Below are 26,091 nucleotides of genomic sequence, written 5' to 3'. Positions count from 1 at the left end.
CAGGAAAATACAAAGCAAAACTATGAGATATAACCTCACACAAGTCAGAATGGTTAAAATTAGCAACCCAGGGAAGAAGAGATGTTAGTGAGGATGCAGAGAAAGGGGAACCCTCTTGTACTGTTGGTGTGAATGCAAACTGGTGCAACCACTCTGGAAAATACTAAGGAGGTTCCTCAAAAAGTGAAAAATAGGACTACCCTGAAATCCACCAATTGTACTCCTAGGTATTTACCCAAAGGATACAAAAATACTGATTTGAAGGGGTACCTGCACCTGGATGCTTGTAGCAGCATTATCAACAATAACAAATGATGAAAGAGCCCAGATGTCCATCTACTGATAAATGAACAAAGATGGTGTGGTACACACACACACACACACACACACACACACGATTATTATTCAGCTATTAAAAAGAATGGAACCTTGCCATTGGCAATTATGTGGATGGAACTGGAGAGGCTTATGATAAGTGAAACAAGTCAGTCAGAGAAAGATAAATGCCATATGATTTTACTCACATGTGCAATTTAAGAAATGGAACAGATGAACTTTGGGGAGGAAAAGGAGAGACAAACCAGGAAAGAGACTTTTAACTATACAGATCACACTAAGAGTTACTGGAGGGGTGGTACATGGGGGAATCACTGAAATAGGTGATGGGGGTTAAGAGGGGCACTTGTGATGAGCAATGGCTGATGTGTGGAATGATTAAATCACTAGATCCTACACCTGACTAATACTACGCTGTATATTAATGGGAATTTAAATAAAACGCTTGAGGGGTTCCTGGGTGGCTCAGTTGATTGAGCATCTGACTCTTGATTTTTGGCTCAGGTCATGATCCCAGAGTCATGGGACTGAGCCCTGCGTTGGGCTCTATGTTAAGCCTGCTCTCTCTTCCTCTGCCCCTCTCCCCAGCCCACATGCTCTTTCTCTAAAATAAATAAATAAATAAATAAATAAATAAATAAATAAATAAATAAAATGAATCTTATAAATATATCCATTTAATCTTATCCAGCTTTGACCTCACAGCACAAAATTCTTCTCCCATAAACCTGAAATCTTCTGTACCCACTCAGGTTATCTTTTTTTTTTCTTCACATTTTACTTAAGGACAAAATTACTCTTATTTTTTCCTAAACAAACAAAAAATGCATATCTTATATTCCTAATATTTTTTCATGTAAAAACACATCCAAGTTGCCTTTCATACTCTGTGTAATGAAGTTTTTCTTTCACTGTTTCTAATAGTTTTATTTTAATGTATTGATTATAAATAATAACAATTAGCATCCTTTATTTTACAAAGTAAAATACAAAGTAAACTACAAAGTAAACAATTGTAAATTGTCATATACCAATACACTGTAATAGATTAACAAATTTTATGAATATACTATCTCACAGTCTCTAGAGGTATATGTTTTATATTAAAATTCATTAATGTAGCTACTACAAAGTAAACAATTGTAAATTGTCATATACCAATACACTGTAATAGATTAACAAATTTTATGAATATACTATCTCACAGTCTCTAGAGGTATATGTTTTATATTAAAATTCATTAATGTAGCTACTACAAAGTAAACAATTGTAAATTGTCATATACCAATACACTGTAATAGATTAACAAATTTTATGAATATACTATCTCACAGTCTCTAGAGGTATATGTTTTATATTAAAATTCATTAATGTAGCTACTACAAAGTAAACAATTGTAAATTGTCATATACCAATACACTGTAATAGATTAACAAATTTTATGAATATACTATCTCACAGTCTCTAGAGGTATATGTTTTGTATTAAAATTCATTAATGTAGCAAGAACATGTTTATCAACAAAACGTAATATATTTATCTTCTTTGTACCATATAAAAATAGGAAGCTAATGGTATATAAACCTAAACTTACGCTTAATAATAAAAGTTCCAGCATGCTAGCTTATCTGGAAATTATTTAGCTATTCAATGGATATCTAATTACTTAATTTTGGAGGTTACCAAAATATTTTGGAAAATATTTTTAGGCAAACATATTAAAAACACAATTATTGTTGGGGTATCTGGATGGTTCAGTCGGTTGAGCGTTTGACTCTTGATTTCAGCTCAGGTCATGATCTCAGGGTCATGGGATTGAGCCCCATGTCAGGCTTGCACTGAGTGTGGAGCCTGCTTAAGATTGTCTCTCTCTCTGTCTCTCTGTCTATCCCTATTTTCCACTCATGCATTCTCTCCCTCTAAAATAAAAAAATAATAAAAAATAAAAATGCAATTATTGTTTAAATGAAGTTTGTCAGAATAATGATACACTTTTATTAAAATTAATTTCATAATTTGTATAATCTTAAACACTAGTGTATATAATATTAGTTTATTTGACTAGTAAATGAAAGTAGAATGTATGCTTGCATTATATTTAATGCTTACAACTCTGAGGACATGCCTGTATTATTAAATCAACAATATCAAAGTATTCTTATTAATATATGGAATTGTTAAATCACTATATTGTACACCTGAAACTAATATAACACTGTATATTGACTAACTGGAATTAAAATAAAAACTTTAAAAAAGTAGTCCTATTTACCAAATATTTGCCCAACCCATGTAAATGTGTAAAACATTTGAGTTGGTTCTTATATTTTTGGAATTTAGAAATATTTAATTTATACAAGTGTTGATTTCTCCCTAAGCTAATTATGATAGAACTCCCTTAAGGGATTTTATAAATTAATTAGTAATGTCAGAAGATAGAGAAAATATACACTTGCCCACACACATACACACAAATACATACAAATGTAAATAGAGACTTTATGATTTTCATTTCAAAAATTTTAGCCATGAGTCAGGCATAAATGCAGTAATACAAAACTCACTAATTTATATCTGAGTTGGTTCCCTTTGTTTTTGCTCCATTTTATATTTTTTATTGGAAATGTGTTTAGGGCAAATGGGAAATGTTAAATGTCATCTGTTCAATATGCGAGTAAAACTATTTACCAATATTTATGGAGAAGACTTTTAAGTTTCCTGTGCTCTTATATGTTATCTTATAGGACTGTGGAATACATTTTAGGTGAGGGACTAAGGCGACATGAAGCAGCTCTTTGGACATCTCTAAAGCCTATCTGAGTGAATAAAATATCCATTCTGTTTCCAGTTCGTTTTTTTTTTCTTTTCAGACTCAGATAGTTTTGCTTTTTGGAGTCTGCACATTTTTGAGAGCCCCTGATAGGGCAAAACACCTAAAGTTCCAGTGAATATAGGGACTTTAGGAGCTGGAGTCAGAAAGGAAAGGTCTGGCAGGAGTAAAGAGAGGGGTGGAGGAGGTAAGACTTGAAAGAAGACATACAAAAGGATACAAAGGATCTGAAGAAAAGATAAACAGTGGTAAAAGGAGGAGTGGGGGTAATGGAAAGACAGAGTCCTTAGAGGGGCTAGTGTGAGGGGATCTTAACTTTCCCAAAGAAGTCACTGAAGTTCCACATTATTTTTAGTCAGTTACTGACACCAAGAGAAGAAGTAGAGAGTTAGCGATGTAGTGGCATTTTTGTCACTTGGAGTTTAAGGTAGGGGGTATTTGGACAACTGAGAAGTTCCTATTGGAGAAGCAGGATTAAGTATAGAGAACAAAGAGACATCAAAAGAACCAGAATCAAATAGCAAATAGCAATTATCAAAAAGGCAAGAACTAACTAGTATTGCCAAGGATGTGGAAGAGAAGAAACCCACGTGCACTTGGTGGGAATGTAATTTGATGCAACCACTATGGAAAACAGTACGGAGGTCCCTCAAAAAATTAAAAATGTAACTGCCATATAATCCAGCATTCCACTTCTGGGTATTTACAAGAAATAGTAATGCAGTTACTATCTTGAAAAGATATCTGTACCCCCATGTTTATTGCAGTATTATATACAATAGCCAAGACATTGAAACCACCTAAGTGTCTAATGGCACATAAATGGGTAAAATACACACACACACACACACACACACACACACACACACTCTCATACACACAGTGAAATAGTATTTGGTCATAAAAAGGAGATCCTGCTATTTGTGACAACATGGATGGGCTTTGAGGGCATGAAGCTAAGTGGAATAAGTCAAACAGAGAAAGACAAATACTGTATGATTTCATTTATAAGTGAAATCTAAAACAAACAAACAAATAAATAAACCAATAGACAGAATAAATTGGTGGTTGCCAGAGGTGGAGGTTTGGGGATAGGTGAAATGGGTGAGGATAATCAAAAGGTAGAAAATTCCAGGTATAAGATAAATAAGTCGTGAGGGTATAACATACAACATGGTGACTACAGTTAACAGTACTGTACTGTATATCTGAAAGTTGTTAAAACAGTAAATCTTAAAAATTCTCATCACAAGAAAAACCTTTGTATGATGGATGTTAACTAAATGTATTATAGTAATCTTTTCACAATAAAAAATACATATCAAATCATTATGTTGTACACCTAAAATTAATATGTTATATGTCAGTTAGAAAAAAGAGGCAGGAAGAAAAAAAAACTTTGTTCTAGCTCAGGAGTCAGGGTATGAGCCCTACTCAAAACAAGAAGCCATCAGGGACATCCATTCAAGCAGATTCTTTTCATTAGAAGTCTGGGGCGAGTGGGGAGGTTGTCTAACTTAGTTCCAGTATGTACTCAAAATTGTAAGAAACAAAATTATTCCTCATCACGCTTCAACAGACATTTGTCCAGAGCATTAGATCAGGACTTGGACTTACCACCATAGGAACAAGAAGTTTGAAGATGATACAAAGGTCTCTATGCAGCTGAGAAGTCCAGTTGTCATGTCTGAGGAGGGTCTAATGGTGGTTACAATACAGATCCAAGTTGTAGAGGCCAAAACTGTCAAAGGCAAACAAAGTTGGGCACTAGTTAAAGTGGCAAGGACTGATTTTAATTAGAAATATACCACTGCAATAGTGAGAAGAGTCCAGTGTGATTTGAGTTCAACTTGTATTTACTCAGAAGTGAATGGTCTTTTTAAAGGAGAATGAGGGAGAAGGGAGGGTTTGAGCAGGGTCTCAGTAGAGTCATGGAAGTGAAAAATAACAAACAGTGGGAGGATGGTTCGGTCCATATGGAACCCATCTAGGTTTGTTAACAAGCACTTATCAAACTTAGGCTCCTACCTTCCCACATAGACTGGAAAACCAGGACCCTTATCATCAGGAGTTGGCTGCAACAAACAGAAAATGCTTTTGGCTGAGTTTTCTCAGGCACTTTAATGACAGTGTGGGGGTGGGGTCAAGTGTGGGGAAGGAAGAGGGAGTCTAGGGTCATCCTCGGGATGCAGCTTGAGGTTTCAGAAGCTATATCAGCTTTCGTCCAAGTCTGTAGGCCAAGTTTGTTATGCTCATCTACATACAATTTATCCTTGACATATGAAGTATTAATAATATACCAATATTTAGGTTTGGCTAACTATTACTACTTCAGCCCCACAAGGAGCAGATGAAGATAATGCAGCAAGAAAATTCTGTTCTGTGAGACAATGGAAAAAATCACGAGGTTTGTGTTGGAAAATCAAAGAGCTTCTAAGAGGAGATGCACAGAGGATATATGCTCCAGTGAGAAATGGCCTGAAAGAGGCGCCCCCACTACCGAGCTGTGGTACCTCAGCGCCCCCTGCCGGCGTCAATTGTGCCGCTCCCGTCGGGTTTCTTCTGTGCTCAGCGGCCGAGGACCCTTTCCCATAGCATTAAGTCCACTCTTGGCCTCCCATCTGTGGACGCCAGAGGGCGCTGTGACCCAGTCCCTTTGAATGTTCTATTCAACATTCAATATCCACCCTATGCACACATGCAAAATGGCGAAGAAACAGGAGCCTGCACTCAGATGAGGAAGAGTTGTGAGGCATGGAGAAAGGGATGCAAACAGGGACATTCAGGACCCCTGCCGTCCACTAGCCTGGAAATTCTCTTTGCCCCCTCCAGCCTGGCTCCTCCTCTGGTGCAGAACCACTCCTGGTAGTGTCCAGGGACCTGTCCAGTGGACTGGAGCCATCCTCACTTGTTTTCACTGTCTTCCTGTCTTCCTGACAGACCTCGTGGGCAGGGAGTAACGTCTCAAGGAAAAAGACCCAGGAGTTAGAAATTCCCTGACACCACATGCATTCCTCTGTGGGCTGCCCCCGCAATACTTCCTGACTTTCCTCTCCCACTGGCTAGTCCCACCATGCTCTTCCCTTAATGCTTCTGATATCCTTACAAATTACTGTTCCCAAAGGTCCTTTGAAACCACTGGCCTCTTCATATGCCCTTGCCTGTGATGAGGACATGCTTTTACTTCTCTTTGCCCTCCCCATTTTGCATAACTGGCTGTTACCCATACTTCAACACTTCCTCAGATATGATCCTCCAAGTGGTCTTCCTTGTGCATCCCATTGTAAGTCTGATTCCTCACATCTGAGTTCCCAAGTGCAGCTCTCCAGACACAGTTTAGTTTCCTGTTAAGTTTTGGGAATTCCCACTGTACCAAAATCTCAGAGAATATGGAAACTTCATCTATGTTAATCCCCCATGAGGCCCCTCACATGTATTGGACACAGAGTAACAGAGAAGATTTCCTTTAATTGTAGTTTAAAATCAAATAAGGCTATTTCAATCCTCCACATCCTTGACCTCTAGTGTTTCTAGACTATAGAATTTTGCAACCATAGACAGGATTTGAATCTGAAGATGCTTCATCAGGTAGATAGCACCACAGGATGAGCCTTGCTTTTTGGCTGAGATTGCTTCTTCACAAATCACCACTCTATTAATAAATCACCATGATATGCATTTGTCCTTCTCACCTCTTTTGCAACCATTCTTTCTTTCTGGTTAGGGAATCTCACCTTGCTGGATCTGAGTCAACTATGCATTCACCAAGAATCATCTTGGTAATTAGTGCTCCTTTTATAAACTAATTAAAACATCAATTTTCAGTTTCATCAATTTTAACATGCACATTTTATTACATTTTTCATCCTGGATAGAGAAAAAAAAACCTTCTTATAATTAATATAACATCATAGAGAGCACATCGTCATTGCATATACACACATAAACTTAGTCTGAAAATCCTTATATTGATATTTTCTAGTTAGATCACCAGCATGAAGTTCTGCAGAACTGGTGCCAGTGTCTTGGAGGAAAGTCTCAGGGACAAAAAAGTGTATTCTATTAAGAAGCATTACATCACAATCTATATTAACAACACTTCGAGAGATATTACATTAAACATTATGAACATTGATGACTCTAAGTCTAAACCTGATTCTGAAGAATTGGATGCAGACTATTCATATACTTTTGAGAATCTAGTTAATTTGTTTCTTTTTTAATGTATATGAGGGCTATATCTATATAGTTTTCAAAGAGATTTTTTATATGTACAAAATAAGGATTATGACCATTATGATATAATACACTGAGCATTTTTTTCCTTAATATACATCTTTAATGATTTGTTGAGAGGATGACATATTCTGAGTCCCGCTCACTTGCACTCAAAGGGAAATCTTGCAATATCTAACTCTTATACTCCTATTTGTATTACAACTGCCAGGTTTTTAATCTGTCTCATTTTGTGGATTTTATTTGAATTATTCCTTCAAGTAAATACTATTAATGAAAGCCTAAAACTTGGTGTACAGAAGTCTTTAATATAGGTTTGCAGAAGAAATGAATCAGAAAATTGTTGAGAAATAAATTTTTAAAAGATGAAAGATTCTAAGGGGATTCCACCGGAAAATTTGGAATATATTAGCATGGTTTGGGCAACTCAGTATTCAACCTAATAGAAAGAACATGGCCACTGAAGTGCTCTCTGAAATAAAATTTGAGATGCAAAGGGTAGGCTCCTAAAAATTATAAGTACTGAAAAAAAATTAATTCCCAAGGAAAATTGTTTAACATATAAATACCCATTTTGACTCGATTGAGTAAAGTGGGAACACATCATTCCTGGTGATAACAATGCTACTTCTCATAACTTACACAAATAAATTATACAAAGATAAGAATATAATTTTAATCCTATAATTGTTCTTTTAGCTTTTTATGAAGAAGTGAAATAGATAATTATTTAAGTAATTCTTCAAATATAATCTATTCTTGCACCATAAATGTGGTGATAAAGATTATCATAAAGCTTGAATTGACAGATTATTGAGTTTGAGCAACATCATCAGCTCTATTCGCATTTTAACAAAATTTTGTTGCATAATCTAATCATACTTATATATACATATACATATTTGATGCCAAAAGTATTCCAGATTCTTTGTAGGAATGGTGATAAAACTGTGATCAAAAGAGAAGAATTACCTGCACTGTACTCTATTATAATACATGTTCAGTGTCTACTGTTTTCTCCAGATACTTGTGTATATTATGAAATCTTCCTCTCTTTGGTTTTATGGTGTCCCCAAAAAAGGCATCTATTCAGAGATAAGTCAGAGAAGGAAAAATACTGCATGATATCTCTTTTATATGGAACTTTAAAAAGTCAAACTCATAGAAACAGTGAGTACATATGGTTTCACTCTTATGTGGATCCTGAGAAACTTAACAGAAACCCATGGGGGAGGGGGAGGAAAAAAAAGAGGTTAGAGTGGAAGAGAGCCAAAGCATAAGAGACTCTTAAAAACTGAGAACAAACTGAGGGTTGATGGGGGGTGGGAGGGAGGGGAGGGTGGATGATGGGTATCGAGGAGGGCACCTTTTGGGATGAGCACTGGGTGTTGTATGGAAACCAATTTGACAAAAAACTCCAAATATTGAAGTAAAAAAAAACAGTGAGTACAATGGTGGTAATGAGGGGCTGCGGTGTAGGGGAAATAAGGAGATGCTGGCCAAAGGGTACAAACTTGCAGTAAGAAGATTAATGAGTTCTGAGGATACAAGGTACAACATAATAATTACAGTTAATCATATAGTATTATATACTTATAATACTAAGTACCATATATATCTATATATAATTTATTTTATGTAATGAGAACATTAAAGATCTAGTTTCTTTGCAACTAGATCTTAAATCTTATTACATAAAATAAATGATAATTATGTTATGTGATGGAAGTGTTACCTGATGTTATGGTAATATCCTATTACAATAATACTTGTATCAAATTAACATGTGTATACCTTAAAATTATCCAATGTTATATCTCAAAAAATTAAGATTTATTTTGAACCTCCTTAAAAAAAACATTTGGATATAAGCTTGCAAGAATGCCCTTGTGCCTCCTAACAGTACAGTGAGATCAGACACCAAGCTTCAGGCATATCCTTCATGGTTCCTGGCACCTACCAGGATGCTAAACTGACCTGCAGGAGTTTTCATAATTTTTTGTGTTTGTCCTCTTCCAATTTACCTGAGGATAAACTCAGAGTTCTGTGGCCTATTTTAACCTACCTATTACAATCCTCTTCCCAATGGAATGGAGCATGGACTTTTAACACAGATACCCTTTTTTTTTTTTTTTCAATTCAATGTCATGAGTGACAATATTGTTCTAGCTACCAACATGTTGAATCTTTGTCCTTGCAAAGCCCAGATATCACATTTTTTTTTCCTTAGAGGATTCTGTCCTTCCAGCAATTACTATATGGGGCATTCTTTTCTAATTTTAGATCTACAAAAGGACATTTTTGCCAATGGCTTAATGATAGCCCAGACAGAATCTATTATAACATGTGAACTGACACTCAGGGACAGAACCAAAGTTAGAATCAACATAAGACCTCAGTTGTGCTCATGTAATGCATTGCTGTAGGATGGGAAGAACATACAGGGAACAAAGGAGAAAGCAAGACAGGTAAAGGACTTTTAAAGAATTAGTAACCATGTCAAGTGGTTTGTGATGAAAATTTGCCTTCTGTCTGGGCATTTGAGCAGAATCCTGATGTCCTTCCTCAAAGCATACTTGAGGATTGGAGGAAACAGTAGAAAGTTACCAATTAAGAATGTAAATATAGAAATCAGATGAATCCTGGGTCCATGAGGATATTCTTTTTTTTTTAATTTTTTTTAACGTTTATTTATTTTTGAGACAGAGAGAGAGCATGAGTGGGGGAGGGTCAGAGAGAGGGAGGGAGACACAGAATCTGAAACAGGCTCCAGGCTCTGCACTGTCAGCAGAGAGCCCGACGCGGGGCTCAAACTCACGGACAGCGAGATCGTGACCTGAGCCAAAGTCGGACGCTTAACCAACTGAACCACCCAGGCGCCCCAGGATATTCTTAAACTTTACAAGAGACCTGGCTCACATGTTCTAGGATTTTGCCATGCACATGAAAAATAAACTAATTGCTTCTGTATGTAACTGTAATAATGTATTGTTTTATACCTTCATACTTAAAATATAGCTGTGTAACACCTGGGCAGCATTCTAAAAACAAAATCTACAGGAAGCAACATTAGAGTATTTTCCCCAACATTGTCTTCTCTGCTCAGCTCTGTTCCTCTGTTCTCTCCTGTTCTCCTGTGGTTTAGGTGGGGACTAGCATAATTTTGCAGATGAGAAAGATTTAGGTAAAAACAGAGTAATGAAATGGTCAAAATAGTTAAATTATTCAAAGCTATAAGTGGGGTTATATCTTATAAATATCAAAATGTTTCTGAGCCCATATAGAAAAATGAGTAAAACAATCATGCTATCTTATGACATGAGAAGATTTTAAAAGCAATTTTGGCAATATCCAGCAATATTTTAAATGAACACCTTCTGGCCCTAAGAATCTGCTACAAAAATGTATACATATTAACATATATGTTTATTTTATGTTTGAGTATGTTTGTTTCAACATTGTTTCTTGTATCAAACAATGATAATAATAACAGACAAAAATTCCCTAAATATTGAAATATCAAGAAAGAATGGTAAACTGGAAAATCACTGTGGCCCATCAATACAATGAAATACTATAAAAACTTTTATTACAGTTGTATAGTGTACATCTGTCAATGTATGTATGGGTAAAGCAAACATGGTATAAATGTGTACAATGGAATATTATTTAGTGACAATAAGAAGGAAATTTTGCCATTTGCAACAATTTGGATAAAACGTGAGATCATTATGCTAAGTGAAATAAGTCAGAAAAAGACAAACACTGTATGATATCCCTTGTATATAGATTCCAAAAGGTGAACTCATAGAAACAGAGAGTAGAATGGTTCTTACTTGTAAGTTGCTTAAGATCTTTTGTTCTCAACCACAAAAAATGGTAATTATGTGATATGACTGATTATTAGCTAATGTTATGATAATAATCATTTTGAAATATTTAAGTGTATCAAATAAACATGTTTATACCTTAAACTTACATAATGTTATATGTCAATTATTCAATAAAACTAGAAAATTTTGAATTATTAAAAAATGCATGCTTGGTAAAATATTAAGAGTAGACAACGATAAGAACTTTTGGTGATAATTTCTCTTTTACTCAAATTTAATGTAATATGTTTACATTCAAAATATTTACTTGGGGCATGCAGCTGGCTCAGTCGTTAGCGCATGCAACTCTTGATGTCAGGGTCATGAATTCAAGTCCCACACTGGGTGTAGAGCTTACTTAAAATTAATAATAATAATAATAATAATAATAATAATATTTAGTTAAAATCTCAATATAATGTGGCTGATAAAAAAAGACTTGTTTTACAAAATAAAAAGTCAGAAATAATGGTTCTGGAAAAAACAATAAACTTTTATATTTAACATTTAAGCATTCATTACACGGAAGAACATAAAAAAAATCAAATTCAGTTACCAGGACCCCAAAAAACTGGAGAAATAATACACAAAGTCTATGAAGAGACAATTAGAATATGAATTCAGGGGTACCTTTATGGTCTAACTCTCAGAGCTTTCCAGGGAGGTTTAAGTGGGTGAAGAGAAGGTTGTCAACTGAAAACCTGTGGCCACTTTTGATGGGAAGGAAGTGTTGGCTTGCTTTCTAATTTTCCTTTGCTTACATGGCCTCTGTCCTTGAACTCCAGGCTTTATTTCAGCACCTTTTCAGACCTAAGTCTTGACAATTGTATATACAGCATTCCTAAGACTGATACTCCCAATAAAGTTGATGAATAGTTAATAAATTCAGCACTCATGAATATGGCATACAGTGATCTCAGAAACTAGATGTAATTTATGTAATAGTTAATATTTCCACAATGCTTCAAATGTTTTCATGTTGAGGCTTATGTTGTGGCACTACAACTTTTGTTTTGTTTTGTTGTTTTTTGTTTTGTTTTGTTTTTGCCTCCTTCTACTAGACCTGTGTCTTAGCTCAGGCTAGTATATCAAAATGCACAGACTGGATTATTTAAACAACAGACTTTTTTTCTCATGCTTTTGGAGGCTGGTATGCCCAAGATCAAGGCACCAACAGTGAGTTGTATACAGCCTACTGACTTGTAGACAGCTGCCTTCTAATTGTGTGCCCATATTGAATATACATATGTTAATCCTGTCGGTGAGGGGGGGGGGGTCTCATCCTCAAGATCTACTCTAAACCCAATTATCTCCAAAAGTACCATTTCATTGAGGAGTAAGTCTTCAACATATGAGGGGGGTGGGGGGGCACAAACATTCAGTCCATAACATTCTTTACTGTTACTTTTTATACTGCATAATATCTATGGCAATGGAAATCACTTCTCTATCCGTCAGAATGACCACTGGTTGCTGTATCTGAAGCAACAGGATCTTCATCTGTTCAGAACATTTGTGTATCCTCCGTGCACAGTGGAGTGGATGTCATGTGGGTGGCTCAATATTCCATTTTGTAAAAGTGACTGAAATGCATCAATCTCCCTATGCTTATTTAAATAACCCACACAAGTACATAAATTATAATTTGGTCTTTTTTATTTCAAAATTCTTTAGTAGCATTCTGATACATAGACATAAAGTTGACATGAGTCCTGTCTACTGATTTATCCCCATCTCTGCTCATTCTACTCATAAATCCATGAATATGGCACATGATTTCTTTGCAATTTACTAAACATATACTGCATTGTTACATTAGTTACATGAACCTCTATGTGGGTGATCAAGGAATTTTGAGGAAATCACAATTATTTTGCTTGTATTTTGCTTAATACAAATTAAGTATTTAGTGATAACTAGTTTTATCACATTGTCCAGGATGTGTGTGTGTGTGTGTGTGTGTGTGTGTGTGTGTGTGTGTGTTTCTTTCTTAGATCACTCATCACTGTAGATAGAAATATACCAGGTCAGGGTAAAATAAACAACTAACATTTATGGATCTTGTATTTTCATTCTAATCATGGTTACTTATTTAGAGTTTTCTTGGGCCTCCTAGTTATTGGACTTAACATGAAGAAGAAATTAAACACTTTCTCTCCAACTGTCTTTTCCTGCTTACATTGTTGGTGAAATATTTTAGGACTCAGAGATTTTTGAAGTTCAGAGGTTTATAGTGTTTTGTTTTGTTTTGTTTTGTTTTGTTTTAACATGAAGTAAAGACAATTACAAAGCATGACTTGAACTAACCACAAATTTATGCAATAGCCAGAATCCAGCACAGTAATACATACCAGATGAATCCTAGGAAATCCAGTTCTTCCTTGTGAGTAAGGACTCTGTATTGTAGTTGTAAAGAAGACCTCATGTCTAAGCCCTGATCTCTAGATAATGCTTAGTAACTATATATACTTAGTCACTTAGTAACACACACACACACACACACACACACACACACACACACACAGACATGTGTGTGTATAACCATACATTACTACATAATTTTTTTAATATACATTTACATATTTATCCACTGATTTTTCTTCAATTGATTGATTCAGTGATAAAATCTTCCACGAGGAAGAGGTAAGGACAGCTTTGTGACTCCAAGAAATACAATAGACCCATCATACTAATGGGTCTGAAGAAACTGAACAGATATGAAGAGTTTATCCATCACCATGATAAAGAGGGTTGTCTTTGCATTTAGAAAGATAGGTTTTGAATTATATCCTTAACGTCTTCACATTAATGGGTAAAGGGTAAAATAATACTTTAATGGGTAAAATAAAAGTTCATGATGAAATTGTGTGTGTGTGTGTGTGTGTGTGTGTGTGTGTGCGTGTGTGGTCAAAGGAAAGACCTAAAATAGAGTTCTGACACATACTATACCATTGGGCTTTTATCTATAATGATTGTGTCTAACAATTATTATGATCATATGTGCACTCACATACAGGCAAACACACACAAGTACACATGCACACACACACACACACACACACTCATAAATCCACCCTCAAATAATCCACATAAGTATTATAAGTAGAAGAACTGACTCATGAATTCAGCAAAGTTGCAGGATATAAAATCAATGCACAGAAATCGGTTGCATTCCTATACACCAACAATGAAGAAACAGAAAGAGAAATCAAGGAATTGATCCCATTTACAGTGGCACCAAAATCCATAAAATACCTAGGAATAAACCCAACCAAAGATGTAAAATATCTGTATGCTGAAAACTATGGAAAGCTTATGAAGGAAATTGAAGAAGACACAAAGAAATGGAAAAATATTCCATGTTCCTGGATAGGAAGAACAAATAGTGTTAAAATGTCAATACTACCCAAAGCAATCTCCATATTCAATGCAATCCCTACCAAAATAATACCAGCTTTCTTCACAGAGCTAGAACAAACAATCCTAAAATTTGTATGGAACCAGAAAAGACCCCGAATAGCCAAAGCAATCTTGAAAAAGAAAACCAAAGCAGGAGGCATCACAATCCCAGACTTCAAGCTACACTACAAAGCTGTAATCATCAAGACAGTATGGTACTGGCAGAAGAACAGACACTCGGAACAATGAAACAGAATAGAGAACCCAGAAATGGACCCACAAACATATGGCCAACTAATCTTTGACAAAGCAGGAAAGAATACCCAATGGAATAAAGACAGTCTCTTCAGCAAGTGGTGCTGGGAAAACTGGACAGCGACATGCAGAAGAATGAGTCAGGACCACTTTCTTACACCATACACAAAAATACACTCAAAACAGATGAAAGACATCAATGTAAGACAGGAAGCCATCAAAATCCTTGAGGAGAAAGCAGGCAAAAACCTCTTCGATCTTGGCCACAGCAACTTCTTACTCAACACGTCTCCAGAGGCAAGGGAAACAAAAGCAAAACTGAACTACTGGGACCTCATCAATATAAAAAGCTTCTGCACAGTGAAGGAAGCAATCAGCAAAACTAAAAGACTGACAGAATGGGTGAAGATATTTGCATTCTTCCAACTGACAGGAGAACATATTTGGAAACGGCATATCAGATAAAGGGTTAGTATCCAAAATCTATAAAGAACTTATCAAACTCAACACCCAAAAAACAAATAATCCAGTGAAGAAATGGGCAAAGGACATGAATAGACATTTCTCCAAAGAAGACATCCAGATGGCCAACTGACACATGAAAAAATGCTCAACATCACTCATCATCAGGGAAATACAAATCAAAATCACAATGAGATACCACCTCACACCTGTCAGAATGGCTTACCATTAACAACAGATGTTGGTGAGGATGTGGAGAAAGAGGATCTCTTTTGAATTGTTGGTGGCAATGCAAGCTGGTGCAGCCGCTCTGGAAAATAGTATGAAGGTTCCTCAAAAAAAAAAAAAAAAAAAAAAAAAAAAAAAGAACTACCCTATGACCCAGCAATTGCACTACTAGGTATTTATCCAAGGGATACAGGTGTGTTGTTTCGAAGGGACACACGCACCCCCATGTTTATAGCAGCACTATCAACAATAGCCAAAGTATGGAAAGAGCCCAAATGTCCATCGATGGATGAATGGATAAAGAAGATATGGTGTGGGGTGGCTGGGTGGCTCAGTCGGTTGAGCCTCCGACTTTGGCTCAGGTCATGATCTCATGGTCTGTGAGTTTGAGCCCTGCGTCAGGCTCTGTGCTGACAAATCAGAGCCTGGAGCCTGCTTTGGATTCTGTGTTTCCCTCTCTCTCTGACCCTCCCCCATTCATGCTCTGTCTCTGTCTGTCTCAAAAATAAATAAACATTAAACAAATTAAAAAAAAAAGATATGATGTATATATACAATGGAGTATTACTCAGCAATCAAAAAGAATGAAATCTTGTCATTTGCAACTACATGGATGGAACTGGAGGGTATTATGCTAAGTGAAATTAGTCAGAGAAAGACAAATATCATATGACTTCACTCATATGAGGACTTTAAGAGACAAAACAGATGAACATAAGGGAAGGGAAACAAAAACAATATAAAAATAGGTCGGGGACAAAACATAAGAGACTCATAAATATGGAGAACAAACAGGGTTGCTGGAGGGGGTGTGGGAGGGGGTATGGGCTAAATGGGTAAGGGGCATTAAGGAATCTACCCCTGAAATCATTGTTGCAGTATACGCTAATTTGGATGTAAATTAAAAAAATAATAAAATTTAAAAAATATTATAAGCAGAGTACATCCTTAGGAAAGAAATACATGAAGATTTTGATAGTGGTCACCAGGGAAAGGTGATATCAGAAGCTATCTAGGATATATGCAGATTGCTAATGTCTACACTTGAGACTTCTACACTTAAGATAAAATAAAAAAAAATCAATGAAGTGAAAGATATAGATATGCATAAGTTGTAAGTATTAGAAAAGATATCTAAAAATTATAATTGTTATTCTATGTTTTTTTCTGATTATATTCTGCTTGCTTATTCTGTTTTTTATAAACTTTGGAGAACTGATTAGAGAGAAGAAAAATTAAGTTTTTGAAGACAAAATAGTAATTATAATCACAATAATAGTCAAATTCATAGGGTGTCAATGAAAAGGCTTCAGGAACACCTTAGTGAGGAGACTATTAGCTTAACAGTATGGGGATCCTGGAGTAGAGACAACTCTAAAGGCAAATGGAAGGTTAGAACATAATTGTTACTGTCAATTTGGGGTGAGGGGAGAGAAATAAAGGGCAAGGGGCATATATAAAGGGGTACAACGAGAATATGTTTGGCAATTGGCTGAATAGTGTAGACATAGCCTGTTCTGGCACAAATATATGTTCAGGAAGTTCTGAATTTTATTTTATTCTTTTTATTTTTTTTTTAAGTAAACTCTACCTCCAATGTGGGCTCAAACTCACTGCCATGAGATCAAGTGTCACATGTTCTACTGACTGAGCCAGCCAGGTGACCCAAGTTCTGAATTTTATATTTAGCTCCATGAAAGTTGACTTTAAAGTGTAAAGGGCCCATTTTGTAGCTGTTGGTAGATCAAACAACACATTTTAAAATTAGAATAAATAACATCATAACATGTAAAATTCATGGAAATTTAAAATATAATATGAGACTCAGAGCAAAGTTTCCCACTCATCTTGATATCCTCTAGATATATTGCTGTGGAAAAATTTTAAAATATTAACACAAGAAACATTACTAAAATCTGTATTTCATACTAGAAGTAGCATTCTCATTCATATAAAAAAGTGATAGCCTATATCATTATAATTGATAATTGAAAATTTTCTAATACAAATATATCAAAACAGAATTGAAAGACATAGATACTAAAATGAAGAACTTGGTTTTAAAATGATATTTTATAAGTATAAATACGAATTTGTGAACATAAATTAAACTTTTTTTGGGTCAAAATTTAAAAACAAAGGTGGAATAGACTGCATTCAAGGTTCCTTTTCCAAGTAAGAGGGAGAGAGCACACTCCACTCTGTTTCTTCCACTGAATATAACTATAAATGTTGAATAAAATATATGGAACAGCCATTTAAATACTGAAAATAAACATCAGCAGGAATCAAGGAAGGACAATGGATTGTGAAGTACTACTAAACTGGTGTTTTTTTACTCTTTCCTTTCCTTTTTCTCTTTTCTTTTCTCTTCTTTCTTTCTTTCTTTCTTTCTTTCTTTCTTTCTTTCTTTCTTTCTTTCTTTCTTTCTTCCTTTCTTCTTTCTTTCTCTTTTTCTTTTTTTTTTTTCCCACTGTGTATTTCCTGGCCTGAGATACACATATATCTCCCAGCTTGTATTTAACACATACAGAAACCCAGAAATGAGCACTGTGGTGCATACAGAATGCTTCAGAGCCCTCTTATTCTATTTTGAGAATTGCAAAGGGAACTGCTAATGCTAAGAAAGTGCAGAATTTGTCTTCCCTTCCCCCCTTTCTTTTCTCCAATCTCTCCTTCCCAAGCCCTGAGGTCACTCTGTTGTCATGGTGACAGTGGCAGCTAAGGGAGCTCACAAGAAGAAAAAAGTAAGAGTAAGGGAACTTTTTTTGCTGCTAGAAGTTGTAGTTCTAAAAGCCAACACATATTATTTTTATGTTTTCTTTCTATGTCTTCTGACTACTTCATCCCAAACATGGTCAAAATCATGGCCTGAGAACTGAAAAAGACCAATGGAAGCAGAAAGTATTGGGAGTTTGTGGAGAGAAAGGAGCTTGAGAAGGGGATTCTTTGAAGTAGTATAAGAATTCACAGGCTCACCAGCCTCCTCTGTCTTAGTGTGGATTTCTTCCTAATTAACATACCAAAGACTGAACAGCCTAGGCTCTAAACTGAACTCTGGGTGGGGTAAAGACTAGATGGTGAATATTTTGGCTTCATGAGTCATATTGTTTCTCTCAAAACTACTGAATTTTGCCATTGCAGCATGAAAACAGCTATACACAATTAAATTTGCATGCCTCTTACATTAAAATTCTATTTATAAAAACAGGTTTGAGGCAGAATTAACCTTTCAGGCTATAAGTCAACAGAAATATGTGATACTGTGATTTACAGGAGTGAATAATATGGTCTCAACATGTAAAATAATAATCTTGTGTTGTTACTCCAACAATTGCTGCTTCAATGTTGTGAATGCATTTTACCTTTGTTTTCTCATCTATATAATGGTTAAATTCATAGAACAAACTCCATGTACCTTTTACGAGCTCTAATTTCATAAAAAATGCACAGTACCAAATAACTTTTCAATAAGTATTTGGTTAAATCAATATTATCTTTATATATTGTGTATAATCTATTTAAACACATACAAAGAAGCAAATGTTGTGAGACACATTAATGTATTTTATAAATATAAGTTTAAAAAGGCACCAAAGTATTAATGGTGGCAATGTACTGCAATGATTAATTTTTGGATCAGTGGTATAAGGCGGAAATTCCTTAACTGTAAAAAATTACAATGTTTTCTTTTTCCATTTTGTTTCTTCTTTGTTACTGACAAGGATTCTTTGCTTGGCCAAACTTCAGTAAGTGTCCTGAACCTTCTCCTGGTCCTATCTATGCTCTTCCTTGTAAAAGCTAGTTTTAGCAAGTACTCCACTAAGATACTTTAACCAGAAACTCCCACCCTAAATATTTGAACATCTTGAATATCCTTAATCAGTTTCCTTATCCTCCACTACCCCCAGTTCATATCTCTTGAACCTGGCCTTTCTTCAGCAAGGATCCTGTTAGGCTGATTGACCCAGAACTCCGAAATTTTACCTGACTCCTACCCTAGTTTTTGTCTGTATATTCCCACTTGCCTATCCTATATTCAATAGTTGAGCCTAACTTCTTTCTCCTACTATAAAATCCCATTGCAGTGATCCCCATACCTGTCTAATGGCCCCAAATAAAACCTAACATCACTTTTAACTAGTTTCATTGAATATTTTTCTTTAATATTATAATCAGCATGTATTCCCATTTCAAAAAAAATAGGGTAGTCAATATGACAAAATAAGTATACAAGACTATACAACAATAATAGAATCAACTAATGAATTATAGCAGACCATAGTGCCTTTATGTTGGGATTCCCTCCATTTCCCTTACCTTCTCTAATATTGCTTAAATATTTCAACTTAATGCAAAAAATACAGGTAAAATCAAAATAATTTACAACAAAAATAAAACATGACTTTTGAGTGCATAAGCAAGGTGCTGATTAAGCTACAGTCAGAAACCACCTTCATTGGTCAGTTCATACATTTGTAAATAAATCTTTGCTGGAATGGAGTCATGTCCATTCATTTATATATGGTCTATTGTTGCTTTCATGTTACATCGCAGAGATAAATAACTGTCATAGAGACCATAGTGGACCTTCCAAGCTTAAAATGCTTAATATCTGGCCCTTTACAGAAAACAAAAACAATGCTGACCTCTGAATTAGAGTTTGGGGAATATTTTCTATGAAAAAGAAAGAATGAAAGAAAGGGAGAGAGAGAAAGAGGAAGGAAGGGAGGAAGGAAGGAAGGAAGGAAGGAAAGAAGGGAGGAAGGAAAGAAGGGAGGGAGGGAGGGAAGAAAACTGAACCAGAACTGGGAGGATAGTATAGGGGAAGCAGAGGCAGTATCAGAACAATTTTGGGATTGAATGATCAGTTCTAAGATGTCAGCTAGGACAATGGAGTAAGATAAGTCAGGACATATAGAAAACCAAGATTCAGTAGGTATTTTAAAAGTCGTAAAACTTTTTTCAACTTTGTGCCATAATTGTTTAAGAATCTTAAAAAAAAATAAAATGTGAATATTGAGACTTTGGGAAAGTTTAACTTTGAAGCCCCTAAAGTCTTCGTATATTAAAGATATTTTATTGGTGTAGAAAGAAAAAAACAATTAGAGAAGCAATACAGAATCTAAAGGAAAACATAGAAATGATTAAAATAGTATACCATAAAAATACTCAAGATCAGTATTAAAACATATTTAGACTTTGCAGATGTATGCAATAAACGAAATGTAAAGAAAGGGTACAAAATTATGAATTTGGTAATGCTTATCTAACTGTACAAAAAAAAAAAAAGGAAGAGAATGCTGTGGACACATCAGTTTGTACTTTTCTCAGGGGCGGGAACAAATAACCCGAAGTTAACATAAAGTTAAAGATCAAGACCCGAAACCATGATAAGAAGTCTGGGAGAATTTTTTTGGGGGTGGGGGGGCGGGGGAATACTTAAATAATTTGTTAAAGTCTTTACAGTGCAGATGACAGGAAATTCGCGGAGGGCGACAGAAAGAGGAACGCACATAGCGCAGAGCACGGAAATGAAAACCGGACGGTAAGGAGTGACGCACCTGATAACGCCCCGCCTATGCCCCGCGGAACTTACAGGATCGGCCTTTGCAGTCGCCGGAAAAGCACGTGACCTTCCCACAGCGCACTGCGAGAGCCAGCCGGCCGCACTGTACAATGGCGCATTTCCTGCCGGCTGAAGTCCTGCTAGGAGGCGGCGAAGGCTGCCTGTGCTGTAGGAGTCGGAACCCTGGGGTATTAAGAGTACAAGGCTCTGCCCGGGGAGCCTCAAACAAACACACCAGGCCTCTCAGATTGGAAAAATGGTTTAAAGAATAATAACGTATAAAGGCCTCAGCTTAAAATTATGCTCATGAACTATAATGTAACTAAAGAGGAAAATGGTGTTTGTAAACACACATACATATTTCCAAGGATTAGTGTCACACCGTGAGAAGTCAACTGAATTAGTTTTATATCAAACATAATATATATATATATATATATATATATATATATATATATCTCCATGGTAATCCACTCCTTTAATCCATGTTTGTAAATGAAATCAATCTAATAGAATTCACATCAGTTTTTTAACCCTTATGTTACTTGTAAAATGTAAAGTGGATATGGGCCAGTCTTCTCTGTATCTTTATCAAGAATAATCATAAAATCACATTATTTTCCCCCTGCAACAATTATTCATTATGTTTCACTTTTCAAATAAATATTTAAAAATCCTGCTCAAATGAACACAGGCATTTCTGGTTCCTGGGTCACCCCCCCCCCACTCCCCTCCGCAGCCACCTATTTTTTTAAACTTGTTATTTAGTTTGCTGTTGGCCTCCCATTTCTGTTGATGCTAGATGGCGCTATGAGCCCAGGGGTCCTGATTCCAAAATCAGTGTAGCACGTACTTCTGAAACATGAGAAGTTTAGTTTAAGGCTTGAAAGTAACCTGTGTTTGGAGCTGAATTGCCTCCTTACAGGAGGCGCGTTCATGGTCTGACTTGGCATCTTTCACATGGAGGTCTAACTCAATCAAGAGAAGGCTGTACCCTGCAAACACTACATTTTTTTGTGGCTATTTTTCCAGGACCTTAGGCTCTTATTTTTTTTTTTCACCCCATGCTTTTCCGTTGCCTAGTCTGTCTCTAAACCACATAAATTTTGTTATTCAAATTTACAAGTCTCCCAAATTCTCATTTTACAGTTACACCAGCTGTGTTTCTAGTAAGTAGACCCCATAGTAGTCTGATAAAATGTTAAAAACTATAAATCCAAGTTCAGTAACAGAGAATACATTCCTTCAAAAATCTACCACAGGCATATGTTTCCAGCTTTCTTCAAATTTCCTGAAAATGCTACTTTCCATGTTATTTCTCACATCTTTTGTCCTTGATACCTGAATACAATTTCTTTATTGGCTTCTCTAGCTCTAATTTACATGGGCTTCTAATGCTTTATGTATTCAATCATAGAATGTTTTCTCCAACAAATCTTCAATGACCATTTAAATTCAGGTTTCATTCCAGTACATCTTGTGGATTGCAACAGAGTAATGCACATTCCCTCCTCCAGCATATTTAATCTTATTTTATTGCCTATTTGAATCTCCACTTGCCTTATGTCTCAAGTAAAAAGGGAAACATTACATTAATGTTTCATTTCTCCATTCTTAATATATAGCAAAATACATGTTACATGGTTATCACTTAATTTCCTTGGTTTTCAAAATTAAATGGCTCAAAATCAGTTGTCTTCATATTTTCCAACAATGAATAAATGGATATTTGGGGGCTCCCTAAATGGATATTGAAGTTAAAATTATATTTTACAGTAGTATAAAAATATAATAAATTAGAACTTAGGGATAAATCTGACAAAATGTGTGCAAAATTTGTACTATGAATATTAGATAAGATTAATAAAAAATATTGAAGTAGATGTAGAAATACCCCAATCTCATGTATTGGAAGGGTCAATATTTTGACATCAATTATTTCATATTTATCTAAATATTTCCACACAGTCAACAATCAACATCTCATTATGAATTTTTGTAAAAACTGACAAGTACATTCTAAAATTTATATAGGGGGCGCCTGGGGGGCTCAGTGGGTTGAGCTTCCGACTTGGCTGGGGTTATGATATCATGGTTCCTGAGTTCAAGCCCTCACTTGGGGCTCTGTGCTGACAGCTCAGAGCCTGGAGCCTGCTTCGGATTCTGTGTCTCCCTCTCTCTCTGCCCCATCCCCACTCATGCTCTGTCTCTCTCTGTCTTAAAAATAAGTTTAGGGGCGCCTGGGTGGCGCAGTCGGTTAAGCGCCCGACTTCAGCCAGGTCACGATCTCGTGGTCCGGGAGTTCGAGCCCCGCGCCGGGCTCTGGGCTGATGGCTCAGAGCCTGGAGCCTGTTTCTGATTCTGTGTCTCCCTCTCTCTCTGCCCCTCCCCCGTTCATGCTCTGTCTCTCTCTGTCCCAAAAATAAATAAACGTTGAAAAAAAATTAAAAAAAAATAAAAAAAAATGTTATATTTTATGAAAGACTCTGTTAACAAAATAACAAGAGATACAATAGACTTAGAGAAAATATTTTCAATATCTAACTGATACAGATCTTATATCAAGAATTTATATAAATATAATATATATATTATATATATAATTTTAATAACAATAAAACAAGAAACAAAATTTTAAAGCAGGAAAATTGATACTTAAGCAAAAAAGAGTTGGCAAACAAGTGTATGAAAATATGCTTAACACCACTGTCATCAGAAAGATGAGAATTAAAACCACAATGAGATACCACTACCCATCCACTAGATGAACTTTAAAAAATTCAAAATATACTGCCAATACCAAATGCTAGGAAATATGTGAAGCAACTTCAACTCCTCTATTTTGCTGTTGGGAATGTAAAATGGTATAGCAGCTTTCTGAATCAATTTGGCAGTTTATGTAAAGTGAATAAAAATCAATTATATGATCCAGCAACCTTAATATTAGGAATTTTCCTAAGATAAGTAAAACTATATGTTCATAAAATGCTGTATCTAAATTCTTTTTTTTAATATTTTTAATGTTTATTTATTGTTTTGAGAGAACAAGAGAGAGTGAGAGTGGTGGAGGGGCAGAGAGAGAAAGAGACACAGAATCCAAAGCAGGCTCTAGGCTCTGAGCTGTCAGCACAGATCCTGACATGGGGTTCAATCTCACCGACCATGAGATCATGACCTGAACTGAAGTTGGAGTCTTAACTGACTGAGCCACCCAGGCACCCCTGCTGTATCTAAATTATTATAGAAAATGTATTTATAATAATCCAAACCTGGAAACAACCCAAATATCCAACAAGTTGTAAAAGAGATGAATACATTCTAGTACACTTTTTCAGTAGATTACAAAGAGCTCACCAAACTCCACACCCAAAAAACAAATAACCCAGTGAAGAAATGGGCAGAAAACATGAATAGACACTTCTCTAAAGAAGACATCCGGATGGCCAACAGGCACATGAAAAGATGTTCAGCGTCCCTCCTTATCAGGGAAATACAAATCAAAACCACACTCAGGTATCACCTCACGCCAGTCAGAGTGGCCAAAATGAACAAATCAGGAGACTATAGATGCTGGAGAGGATGTGGAGAAACGGGAACCCTCTTGCACTGTTGGTGGGAATGCAAATTGGTGCAGCCGCTCTGGAAAGCAGTGTGGAGGTTCCTCAGAAAATTAAAAAGAGATATACTCTATGACCCAGCAATAGCACTGCTAGGAATTTATCCAAGGGATACAGGAGTACTGATGCATAGGGCCACTTGTACCCCAATGTTCATAGCAGCGCTCTCAACAATAGCCAAATTATGGAAAGAGCCTAAATGTCCATCAACTGATGAATGGATAAAGAAATTGTGGTTTATATACACAATGGAATATTACGTGGCAATGAGAAAAAATGAAATATGGCCTTTTGTAGCAACGTGGATGGAAATGGAGAGTGTTATGCTAAGTGAAATAAGCCATACAGAGAAAGACAGATACCATATGGTTTCACTCTTATGTGGACCCTGAGAAACTTAACAGGAACCCATGGGGGAGGGGAAGGAAAAAAAAAACAGGTTAGAGTGGGAGAGAGCCAAAGCATAAGAGACTCTTAAAAACTGAGAACAAACTGAGGGTTGATGGGGGGTGGGAGGGAGGAGAGGGTGGGTGATGGGTATTGAGGAGGGCACCTTTTGGGATGAGCACTGGGTGTTGTATGGAAACCAATTTGTCAATAAATTTCATATAAAAAATAATAAAAAAAATAAAACAAGGGAAAAAAATAAAAAATAAAAAAAATAAATAAATCTTTGCTCTGGAAAAAAAAAAGATTACAAATCAATGTTGAAAAGGAACAAACTATATATACATACAGCAGTATGAATGAATCTCAAAAACATTATTCTAAGTGAGAAAAACTGGACAGGAAGCTTGCATACAGAATAATTTCATTTATATAACATTCTGAAAAAGACAAAACAATCAAGAGAAATATGAAAAATAATTGCTAAGGCTGTGAAGGGAGAGAATTGCAATAAAGAGACACAACAGAAGTTTTAAGGGTGAAGAAAAATGTTCTGTATCTTAATTATGGTGGTGGTTGCATGACTGTATGTATTTGTTAAAATACATTGAACTATATACTGAAAAAAGATGAATTTCATCTTAATAAACCCAATTTAAGAATAAGTGGATTATTTATCAATCTCCTTACTTTTAGTCCTTGCTTATTTAAATTAGTAGCCTTATACATTTAAAAAAAACATATATTACACATTTTTCATAGTAAAAATGTTCAACTTACATTTCTGTGTAGAGATAAAATAGTAACAGTCCTACCTACATGTTCAGACTCATCTCTTGTCCCAATGCCATTCACAATTTTATGACTAGGTAATTATTTTTGCCTTATTAAATTTGGACA

The 26,091-nt window shown here is 35.6% G+C and overlaps 1 long non-coding RNA gene across 3 annotated transcripts in view; it reads right to left on the bottom strand.

Moving 5' to 3' along the window:
• Positions 1-4,578: 4,578 nt before the first annotated feature.
• Positions 4,579-26,091, bottom strand: part of LOC109500553 — a 141,073-nt gene continuing 119,560 nt past the window's right edge. For 2 of the 3 annotated variants that reach the window (XR_006598968.1, XR_006598967.1), the window contains exon 3: positions 4,579-4,907. This is a non-coding gene — a long non-coding RNA (uncharacterized LOC109500553). The remainder of the gene's footprint in view (positions 4,908-26,091) is intronic. The other variant, XR_002742828.2, reaches the window with a different exon arrangement.

This window comes from Felis catus, chromosome B3 (assembly GCF_018350175.1).
Source record: "Felis catus isolate Fca126 chromosome B3, F.catus_Fca126_mat1.0, whole genome shotgun sequence".
NCBI lineage: Eukaryota > Metazoa > Chordata > Mammalia > Carnivora > Felidae > Felis > Felis catus.
The sequence above is the reverse complement of the archived record's forward strand: the minus strand, read 5'-3'. Positions and strand labels throughout refer to the sequence as shown.